This window comes from Typopeltis vanoorti, chromosome 3 (genome assembly GCF_054136105.1).
Source record: "Typopeltis vanoorti isolate ZY-2024b chromosome 3, IOZ_Tvanoo_1.0, whole genome shotgun sequence".
Taxonomy (NCBI): Eukaryota; Metazoa; Arthropoda; class Arachnida; order Uropygi; family Thelyphonidae; genus Typopeltis; species Typopeltis vanoorti.
The window spans coordinates 151,368,076-151,380,504 of NC_143551.1; the positions used below are offsets into that span (position 1 = coordinate 151,368,076).

A 12,429-nucleotide genomic window follows, 5' to 3' on the forward strand; every position below is an offset into this window, starting at 1 on the left:
CATCTAGCAAAGTTGTTTGTCCACAATCATTTCTTCTCATGATAACCATATAACAAAAGAAATTCCTTCAGATTTTCCATGGATCGCAATGCTAGTCCCCTCTACTCCAGATTTTTCTTTCTTTCTTACTATACTAGTCACTTTCCTGGCTTATCTCTTATATTCCTCATGAAACTGTCTCCACCATTCTCTTTATACTTTTTTCATACTCTCTTTTCAAATGCAGTTCCTGTTTGATTTCATTAATCACCCACCTTACACCAAATCGTGTTATCTTTTCACTTGAGGTACTCAATTTAGCATTGTTGCTGTTAAATATTTCTTAACTAACTCTGATGCACTTCTGATATTTCCCTCTCCACCTTTCTTCTAATTCTTCCATCCATAGAACTACCACAAACTGATTTCTAAGATTATTATAGGCACCTACCTTATAATTCCACATAAATTACATTCTTCTTGATGGTTTTGCATGTCTGTTCATCCTCTGTTCATAGGCACCCTCAACAGCTAAGAGCAAGGATATTATCTTAGATACAATCAGATCCTGTAATGTAGAAAGTTTTTCACTTGGTTACAAAGTAAATTATACATGACAAGAAATTATATTCTTGTTTAATCCTTTATCCAAATGTAAGCAAACAAAGTTTGAAATATCTTCATGACTAGGCTGCTTGTATATAGAAATTCACTTCATTACTTGTATGTGAATAATATATGACTTTTACATTAATCCAACCTTGGTATCTTCTAGTTCTGGTTCCCATTGATGAAACCTCAATTAAGGTTGAAACGGGTCTAGGTAGTGACTCTTCTCATAATTCAGAACAATATATATACATCCAAAAAGAAGTAGGCTTTGCATATTGGGGATACTAAGGCAATTGATGCGAAGTCAACAGCCTCGATATACAAGTAGCCAATTGAAAATAGTACACACAAGCTTTTTTTTACATACACTTAGATAAAGGATAAAACAGGAATATATTTTCTTATTCATGTATAATTTAATTTGCTTAAAACCAAATCCAAACCTCTTGATCCTGATGTTCACTCGACTAGATGTTGCTTAAGACATTTGTCCTTCAAGAATTCCATTCCCTTGCTACTATATATTGTTTCCTCTGCCCAGTGTATACTTCTATAGTTAAAACATCCCATAATGTTCATTGCTAAAACTTGCCACAGTAACCTGTGTAAACATTTCCTGCTCATCACCCTCTGCCCCTGAGCAACATCCCACCAAATATCCTGTCTCCACATCACAACATATATTCTCAAAACCATTATTGCCATTTCGTTCTAAATTCTAACCCTAAGAGAAGACTAATCAGTTATAATACGTAACACTCTACCCTGTTTATCCTTCCTATCCTACTGAAATATGTTCTATCCTTCTACTTCATTTCATTTCAGATCATCTTCTGTCGACCACACTTCAATTATTCCAACAATCTTTGAATATGCTGAGGCTGTTAATACCACCTGTTCTTTTCCTTTATTTCTCATACTTCTGGCATATATATATATATATATATATATAGTGAAGCATTAGTTCATTATCAGTATTCTTATACTTATCATTATGCCTTCCAGACTATTTGCCTCTGCAATATACCATACATTCTTCCATCTCCCTGGCAGCTATCTCCACAGATCATCCACCCTTGAAACTCAAGTTTCTCTGCCCAAACACTCTCATTGGCCCATACAACAATCTCTCCCAATGCCTGTGTCCTTCCACATTCAAATACAGTCCATTTCTTACATATAGTTATCTTCCATCCTCAGATTAATTCTAAGGATTTACATATCCCATGATGAGTCTTTTGACTCCATAGAGGGCTGGTGTAATAATATTAGAATATTATTCTAATATTATTAACTGTGGAAAGGATACAAAAACGGATGACAAAGATGGTTTCAGGACTGTACAAGGAGGATAGTTACGAGGATCGGCTGAGGGAATGTGGACTGCAGAGTTTGGTGGATAGAAGGAGAGGTGATATGATTGAGACTTTCAAACTGTTGAGAGGTGGTTACAGGGTTGACACTGGGGAGTTCTTTTGCTTGGTTGAACAGCGGGAAGGAGTGATGACAAGAGGCCATCCCTGGAAGTTACGAAAGGAAACTGTGAGCAAGAGGGTGAGGAGTGATTTCTTTGTGTGGAGGGTGGTTGAACCGTGGAATGCATTGCCTGATGGAGTGGTGAGAGTGAGAACGGTCAACGTTTAAGGAGTGGTATGATAGACTTTCTGTTTCTTAGGGGGGGGATCTCCCCTCGATGAGTCTTGACAGACTTTATGTTCTTAGGAAGGACCTTCCACGATGAGTCTTTCGACTCCATGGAGTCCTGAATAATAATAATAATTATTATTATTAGCACTTCTCTTTTGACACATTTTCACTATTGTCATTCATTATTATTACTCTTCCCCTGAACTTTGCATCATGCTGCACAATCTGTTAGCATTAACCTGAGATTTCTCAACACACGAGTCACATTACATCTCAGGTCATTATTCATGTGGTCTTTGTGACAACAATAAAATTAGGTAACCCCCCCAACTGATTCCACTGAGACACAGTTGACAGATGGCAGTATAATGATATGAATAATATATATATAGCATTTTTGAGACAACAGACAGGCTTTAAAAAGGGGAACAGATATTGATGATAACAGAAGATTCTGATCCTTCCAAGTGGTGGTTGAAGGAATCAACAAGCATAAACATAAAAAGCATACTCAAAGCATATTTTGAGTATGTTTTTTATAAAGTTTAAAATTCCTGTATGAGCAGGAATTTTAAATATGTAATGGATTTAATATGTGATACTATAAGCCAATAAATGTAAAGGGAGGTGATCCAAAGTATTTAGACAGATGAGATTAGTGAGTGAGCAAGTAATAATAATGGGCAACTTTAACTAAGAAAACATTTATTAGAAGCAGGAAATGTGTAAGGAGAATTAATTTCTAGAGTTGCTCGAGGACATCTATCTACATCATGCAACATATGGATGTGAATATTGGATTATGAGCATAAAATTTTGAAAACAAAAATGGATGTCGAATTTACTCTTTGTGAGGATATATTGTTGGAGGTGGAGGATATAAGAAATCTAGGGGTGATGGTAGTTAAGGATCTAAAATTTAGAGGACACATTGCAAAAATTGTGAGGACAACGCAATGAATTCTGGCAATGATGCAGAGGACACCGACTTGTAGAAGTAAGGAGATTATGATTCCATTGTATAAAAACTCTGATTAGACCACATATGGACTACCCTGCACAGATTTGGTCACCTGGATTTTAAAAAGATGAGATGTTGGAGAGGGTTCAGGGATGATTGACTAAAATAGTTTCTGATCTCTGGAATGTTGAATATGATGAAAGATTGAGACGATGTGATTTGCAGAGTCTAGTAGATAGGAGGATGAGGGGTGATATGATTGAGATGTATAAGTTAGTAAGGGATTGTTATAGGATTAATGTTAAAGAGGTTTTTCATAAAATGGGAGGAGAACAAGAGGTCATCCCTGGAAGCTGTATAAGGAGGATGTGAGTGAGAGGTAGGTTTTTTTTGCATGCAGAGTTGTGAATGATTGGAATGCATTGCCTGAAAGTGTGATGTCTGCAGAAAATTTGAATGTGTTTTAGGAATGGTACGATGAGCTTTATCATCACCATAAAGTCCACAAAGTCATATGGCTCTTTCTTTAGTAATTACTATAAAATATTATTAAATTGTTATTATCCTAAGATTCCATGGAGTCACAGACTCATTTAGGAGGTCCTTTTGTCATACATTATGGTGATGATAAAATTAGTTAGTTCCCGAATCACTGGTTCCAGTGAGACACATGTACTGCCATCTGTCAAACGTTATGAATGAAATATGATAGATATAGCATTTTTGAGACAACAGACAGACTGCAAGAATTTCTAGAATTCTTGAAGGACTAATGTCTTAGGTAACATGTAGTAGATTGAACATTAGGATCAAGAGGTTTGGATTTGATCTTAAGGAAATTAAATTATACATGAACAAGAAATTATATTGTTTAATTTCCTTAATTATCCTTTATCCAAATGTAAGTAAACAAAGCTTTTGTGTAGTATCTTCATGACTAGGCTACTTGTATATAAAGGCTGTTGGCTTCACATCAATTGCCTTAGTATCCCTCATGCAAAGCCCACTTCCTTTTGGATGTGTATATATTGCTCTGAATTATATGAAGAGTTACTACCCAGATCAGGCTCAACTTTTATTGAGTTTCATCATTGGGAGCCAGACCCAGGAAGATACCAAGGTTGAATTTATGTGAAAAAGTCATATATTATCCACATACAAGTAGTGAAGTCAACCTCTATCATGTAGCCTACTAGGTACAGTTCATAGTGATATTATTATGATGCCACAGTTAGTGATCATGTGGGTTTGATATGGGAAGTAGCTGGGTTGGTACAAGCTTCACTGAACAAGAAACTTGTTTGAACTGTAGAGCTTGAGACTGACACTAAGGAAAGATTGGTGAACCATTGTGACATGATCAGTTTTTTATGAAAGTGGTAGATTGTATCTCTAAAGTTAAGAAGATAAATAGAGTGGGGTGAAGTGCCATCTGCATGAAATTATGCAGGTACTGTAGAAGAAGCCTATGTTATGGAGGAGATTTAAAAAAGAGGGTATTCATTATGTGATTATGAAAAAAACTGGTATATGAAAGGAGACAAAATAAAATCCTAGAAAATTTTCATTATGCAAAAGAAAGATTGAGTATGGAAGACTGACTTCACTTGCTGGAGATAATGCACAGATCATATCTTCTGAAGATATAGTAAAAGTATTCAATGAGTATTTTGTCCATTTCATGTTCATGTAGGAGATTTCAATGTAGCGATGAATACAATTGGAAAGGAGGAACTGGAAGTTCAGAAATGTGAAGTGTTTTGAAGATGGTTGGACTGGATGGGATATTAACATATATATTAAGGGAATGCAGGAAGAAGCAAATTAGTTTCTTGCTTGGTTTTTTAACATGAATCCAGCAAAAAAGAACAGTCTAGAAGAATAATACTACCATTGCATAAGGGAGAATTCAAACAAGTGATGGCAAAGTATAGGCCAGTTTATGTATCAGATATAATGATGATGATGGTGTCAGAGAGGCTGGTTAGGGATTGGATTGAATACAAAACTGGATTGAAGGGATCAAGAAATTTTACAGAGAGTTGCATAAATTTCTTAAGAGACAGTCCTGCTTCAGTAACCTAATAACATTTTATAATGGGACAGCAGAAGAACAGGGGAAATTCGTCTTTAAATTCGTCTCTGCCCCCAGACGAATTAAAAAAAAAAAGTTTTATAATAGGGTTATAACTGTATTGAACAGAAGATGCTTATTTTTATTATTATTATTATTTTCCTCACCCCCCCATGGAGTCACATGACTCATTGTGGGAGGTCAATACTAGTGAACACACAGTCTATCATACCACTCCTTAAAATCATCCACAGTCTGCATGTTCACCACCCTCTCAGGAAATGCATTCCATGCTTCTACCACTCTCTATGCAAAAAACTCACTTCTTACCCTTTTACTCACTACCTCCTTTTGTAACTTCTAGAGATGACCTCTGGTCCTTGTTCTACCATATGAAAAATCTCCTCAGTGTTAATATGATAATAACCCTTCAACAGTTTAAATGTCTCGATCATATCCTCCCCCCCTGGCCTTCTGTCCACCAACCTCTGCAGTCCAAATGCCCTCAGTCTATCCTTATAATCAACATTGTACAGTCTTGACATCATTTTTGTTATTCGTCTCTGCACCCTCTCCAAGGTTACTTCATCCCCCTTCAAAATTCTGGTGACCAGATATGAGTACAGAATTCCAGATGTGGTCTGATCAAAGCTTTATACATTGGGACCAGCACATTTTTATCTCTCATAGTCAATGCTCTCCTCAACATTACTGCAGTTCTCTGAGATGTCTTTGCAGTATGACCCCAGAACTTTAAATCTCTGCTCATAATCATCCCAAGATCCCTTGCTTCCTCCACTTTCAGTATAACTCCACCAAATAAGTATGAAGAATCCCTTCTGTGGATCCCAAATTATAAAACCTTACATCATTTAGTTGCATTAAACTGACATCCCAATGTCTTTGCCCAACTTTCCAGCACTAATTCAAATCCTCTTGAAGAGCCAAAACACCAGCACTATTACTAATAACCCTCTCAAGCTTCACATCATCTGCAAACAACTGAACATCACCTTTCCTACTGTCTGATACTGATCCCCCATTATACAACTCTCTGATATCTATCAGGGAGCATTATACAGTGATTTTTCTACAATTTGGACACCTGATAAAATACCTGTGAATTTAGGAGAATGGAGATGGATAATCATTTGTTAACCTGCTTACAGAGGTAATTCACAGATAAACCAGTTAGATGTGTATGTGGTTGTATGAGCTTGTTACCTCTCTCTAAAGAGAAAGATGACAAGCTACTTACCAGAGTTCTATTCTTGGACCACTATTGTTTAATTTATATATCAGTGATATTATTCAAAGTTTGAGAGGAGATATTTACTTGTTGCTGATGTTAAATTGGGAATAATAATTCATATAATGGTAGAGACCATTGAATATAATTTATTTACGCATATGGCTTTGTGAAACTGACAAGTGAAATGTACAATCACAACATCCAGAAACAAATGATGAAAACCTTAACATGTAAAAGTTCATTACATAAAAGGGCACAAACTGCTTTCCAAGTCTTCCTTTTTTAAAAAAAGCAAAAGTAATTACAACTACAGATCAATATCCAGTCTGGAAAGCCAATCCAAGGCCTCATCCATCACCTTGTGGATGTCCTGTAGGCCACCACTATGAAATTGGCTCCTTGGGCAGTCATACACAATATGAGTAATCGTCTGAGCCACGGGAAAATGATCACAATAAGGGTGGTTTGACAGCCCCATTTATGTAGTAGGTAGCTACATTTGCCGTGATTAGTTCTGATCCTGTTGATTGATGACCAAATCTTCCTAGGAAGAGCAAAACCAGGCTGCAGAGCACAGCGATCTTCTACCAGGAAGCCGTTTATTGGGAGATTGTTGGACCAGTATTCTCTCCACATGTCAGGTGTTGATGGCAGGGCAGCTGAAGAGAGTTCGTTCATGGACCAGAGAGGCTTTCTAGATTTTAGGCGAAGACCATGTGGATTTATGAGAGTCTGGTGCAGGGGCAGGAGTGGGTTGCTCATTGCTTTATTAAATTCTTTAATCGAGGCTTGTCTTGAATTGAATATAATAAATCTGGTTTAATCCTTTATCCTGATTGTAAAACTTATGAGTTTCTTCTGGAATAAAACTTTATTCCAGAAGAAACCTACGAGCTTTGCTCTCTTAAGTTTCTTCTGGAATTTTGCTCCCGCTAAGGGGAGCTTAGATTTTGGGGGATTTGCCTGAATGATTTGAGTCTCTGCGGAGGGTGTTCTCCGGCATGGCCCATGGGGGGGGGGGCTTGTCAGTGGGTTCTTTTTTCTGGAATATAAGTGGTTCTGCTTAGTGGTGGGATGAGCCTGTCACTGGGTAGAGCCAATGCTGAGAAGATCTTCTTGGTAATGGGGTGAGCCTGTCACTGAGTGGAACAATGCTGAGTTGGATGGTCCTTCAATCACTAGTAGGGAGTGGTCTGGTGTGGATCACCTAATTTTTAGAGAGGTCTTTGCTTAAACACACCTCAATAAAGGTCAAAACTGGTCTGGGTAGTGGCCCTTCCCTTAATGCATAGCATTATACATGTCTGCAAGAAGATGTGCTTTGCATTATGGGAGATACTAAGACAAGTGATGAGAGCTTGGTCCACCTTTATCAAGAGTTGCCTCAGTCCTGAAGATACTTCAGGTGCAAACTTTGTTTCCTGATACTTGGATAAAGGATTAAACTAAATTTATTATAGTCTAACCAATTGGGAAAAAACTTCCAACAGACCATTGAATTTTGGTGCTTGGATAAGTGAACTCTTCAGGGATAAGGGATTTCTGTCAAGTAGGAATAATGAAGTGATAACATTGCTATTGTCTAAGGCACTCACATTGCCATGGTTCTAGGAAAATATGCCGCAAACATTTTCGTCATAAACATTTATGGCGTACGGCATTTTCAGTTTAAGACATTTTGCATTAATTTTTGTAAATAATCAATGGATGATAAAGAGTATTATAAATTCAATAAAAAGGCAAATCTTTATTAAGGTGAATGTCAGTGATACATAATATAATGAAATCATTTAAAAATTGTGCAAATTAAAAGAGATGCTGCATAAATAATTAACTTTTTGCTGCGGATTGTCAATTCAACAAATCCATCAGTAACATCACTCATTGGAAAAAATGCTAATGCTCTGAAGCATTTAATTTTTATGTTGAGTTCAGCATCTGTTTGATAGCGTAACTTCAAACCAATGGCAACATTTTTTCGATAAAGATTTTGTGCCATATGAAATAAACAACCTGTTATAGTTGTTGATGTAAATATGTTAGAAAAAGCTTTGATAGTTGCTTTCTCGAAGTCAACCATTAATATTTCGGGATCTAATGATGAATGTAAGCCCCTTAAGGCACTGAATAATCTGATATAAGTTAATTCTGATTTGCCATAAAGCAAAAAGTCGCCATTGAATCCTTAGGGGTCTCATGCCAATCCCCAAGCCTGGATAAAGGAGGAGGGTCAATGCTCTGCCGCGTTAAGAAAAAACATGATTGTTATCTCATGCATATGCGATCAACAGCTATAACATTCCTGCTCGGACGTCGCCCGGTTCAACAAGGTCCGCGATGCCAATTGAGCGATTCCATATCATATTCATTACCTGGTGGTGACACCTGCTTCAATTCTTCAGTCAGTTTCCCAACTAGCTTTTTTTCATATAACTCACTACAGTATCTTGTCCATCGCTGTACAATTTTATCTTTATACATCAATACTTTGCCTTTTTCATCTTTAACTGTGGTCTGTTTTGGTTCCCACCTTCTATTAATGATTCTAATCATTTTGTATACCTCCCTAGTTTTATGGTCTCCATGGCACTGTTCTATATTATTGCATTGGGCTTCTAACCATTTCATCTTATCTGGCTGACGGCTTTTTTTCACCTCATTACACTTTCTTCTATATTGGTCCTCTATTTGTTCTGATGTATCCCTTCTTATTTCAACATTCTTTTCTCCTGTACTAACATCAGTGTTTCTTGTCTAATCCATTTCTTCTTGATCGTTTCTTCTTCTGGTACTGTTTCTTCTTGATCATTTCTTCAACTGCATCTTCTAGTGCCTTCATTACTCCTTTCACTCTTAGATTCAAATATTTTTCTTTGTCCACACTTTTAAGTTTCTCCTTTAACACTGTCTGTACCTTCTTCCTATTTCTGCTTCATTTATTCTTGCTCTCTTCGTTTCTGATAAAGGGGTTTATATTTTCTTTTTTTATTTCAACTTGATGTTTGCAATAACTAAACTATGATCCAAATCTACATCTGTTCCTTGAAAAGTTTGACACTGCTGTGCTGATGTTATCCATCTTCTTTTAATCATAATCACATCAATCATGTTCTTGGTTTTTCCATCATTTGATCCCCACATCCATTTTCTACACTCCTTTTGCTGGAATCTTGTGTTACAGATCATCATATTGTGGTCCACACCAAATTCTAACATTTCTTCACCTTGTTCATTTCTTTCTCCGAAATCATATTTTCCCATGACTCTTTCCCAACCATCATTATACATTCCAACTTTGACATTCTAATCTCTTCCAATAATTAGTACATCTTGCTTTGATATTGTTTCTATTGTCTCTGTCAGATCTTTGTAAAATAAGTCAATATCCTCATCTGTGCTGTCAGATGTGGGTGCATATCTGGACTATTGATATATTAAATGGTTTGCTTGAAATCTTGCTGCTATGATTCGTTCATTGACTGGATTGTATCCTGAGAGTGATTTTCTAGCTTTTTTGCTAAGAAGGAAACCAACTCCTGCATCGTTCTTGGTATCATGCCATGACCATATGACTTTCCATCTATTTATCTTTTCTGCTAATGTCCATCATCCAGTCCTAGTATATCACACTGATATCTCTTCATTTCCTTGCAAAGTAATTCTAATTTTCCTGCCATTCAAAGTATCTGTACATTTGATGTTCCTACTGATAATAGTTCTGTTGGTTTCAGTTTCTGTTTCCTTTCGGTATCCCACTTTTCGATCCAATCCCCAATTGCTCAATTGGTATCTTGGACCTTGTTGATTTGGGTGACGTCCGAGCCAGCATGTTGAAGCTGTTGATTGTATAGGCATCACATAACAAGCATGTTTTTTCTTTACAGTCAGAGCATCGATGCTCATCTGACCGACCATCCTCCTTTATCCAGGCTTGGGACTGGCACGAGACCACCCCTAAGGATTCCACGGCAGTTTTTTGCTGTGGAATCCTTAGGGGTGGAAAATCAGAATTAACTTACAGCAGATTATTCAGTGCCTTAAGAGGCTTACGTTCATCATTAGATCCCAAAACATTAATGGTTGACTTCAAGAAAGCAACTATCAAAGCTTTTTCTAACATTTACATCAACAACTATAACAGGTTGTTTATTTCATATGGCACAAAATCTTTATCGCAAATTTGTTGCCATTGGTTTGAAGTTACGCTATCAAACAGATGCTGAACTCAACATGAAAATTAAATACTTCAGAGCATTAGCATTTTTTCCAATGAGCATTTTACTGATGGGTTTGTTGAATTGATGATCAGCAGTAAAAAGTTAATTATTTATGCAGCATCTCTTTTAATTTGCACAATTTTTAAATGATTTCATTATATTATGTATCACTGGCATTCACCTTAATAAAGATTTGCCGTTTTATTTTATTCATAATACTCTTTATCGTCCATTGATTATTTACAAAAATTAATGCAAAATGTCTTACTGCGAAAATGTTTACGCCGAATTTTGCGGTCATGCATTGCCACATTTGGATTTTACACAGATCTTGTCAATGGACATCCACGTGATAAGAAAACATTAGAGAGAGAGAGAGAGTGAGAGTGTAGAGATGAGGCAACTAAAATTGTCTTAGGACCTTAGAATTAGTAAAAAGACAGAGTGATGGTATATGTTCTGCAGAACTTGACAGACAGGAAGAGAAAGGGATGCTAATAATAAATTTAGTTTAACCCTTTATCCAAGTGTGAGCAAACAAAGTTTGTGCCTGAAATTATCTTCAGGACTGAGGTAAGGTGGTGCATCTGTTGGCAACTCGTAGCAAAGGTGGACCAAGCTCTCATCGCTCCTTGTCTCAGTATCTCCCACCATGCAAAGCACATCTCCTTGTGGACATGTATAGTGCTATGCATTAAAAGAAGGGGCCACTAAAGTTTCTCCAGTTGTCAACTGGAATTGATCTTAAGCCTGCCTTCATGAATAGGGGTGTCAGTTTAATGCAGCAAAATGTAAGGTCTTGAGGTTTGGGAAACATCAATGGGATGCAGCATACTCTATGGGAGGAGTTATGCTGGAGGAAGTAGAGGAGACAAGAGATCTGGGGTTGATAGAAACCTGAAGTTTAGGGGACATATTGCAAAGGTGGTCAAGGTAACACAGAGGATTGCTGCAATTATGAGAAGGACACTGACCTGCAGAGATAAGAGGGTTATCGTTCCCTTGTATAAGTCTCTGATCTTGGACTATTGTTCTCCAATTTGGTCTTCAGGATTTAAAGGGGATAAATTAACTGTGGAAAGGATACAAAGACGGATGACAAAGATGGTTTCAGGACTGTACAAGGATAGTTATGAGGATCGGCCGAGGGAATGTGGACTGCAGAGTTTGGTGGATAGAAGAAGGAGAGGTGATATGATTGAGACTTTTAAACTGTTGAGAGGTGGTTACAGGGTTGATACCGGGGAGTTCTTTCACTTGGTTGAACAGCGAGAAGGAGTGATGACAAGAGGCCATCCCTGGAAGTTACAAAAGGAAACTGTGAGCAAGAGGATGAGGAGTGGTTTCTTTGCGTGGAGGGTGGTTGAACTGTGGAATGCATTGCCTGATGGAGTGGTGAGAGCGAGAACGGTCAATGAGTTTAAGGAGTGGTATGATAGACTTTGTGTTTCTTAGGGGGGATTTCCCCTCGATGAGTCTTGACAGACTTTATGTTCTTAGGAAGGACCTCCCACGATGAGTCTTTCGACTCCATGGAGTCCTGAATAATAATAATAATAATGCGTGTTAGCACAAAGTATGCAAGACCTGTGTAAAATCCAAATTCCACTTAGCTACACATCAGACAGATTAATGCATAGCACAATACATGTTCGCAAGGAGATGTGCTTTGCATGGTAGGAGATTA

At 37.3% G+C, this 12,429-nt stretch overlaps 1 protein-coding gene across 1 annotated transcript in view; it reads left to right on the forward strand.

Annotated features, from left to right (window-relative positions):
* LOC150108654 (BAI1-associated protein 3-like) overlaps window positions 1–12,429 on the forward strand; it is a 175,549-nt gene that overhangs the window by 107,428 nt on the left and 55,692 nt on the right. The window lies entirely within an intron of this gene.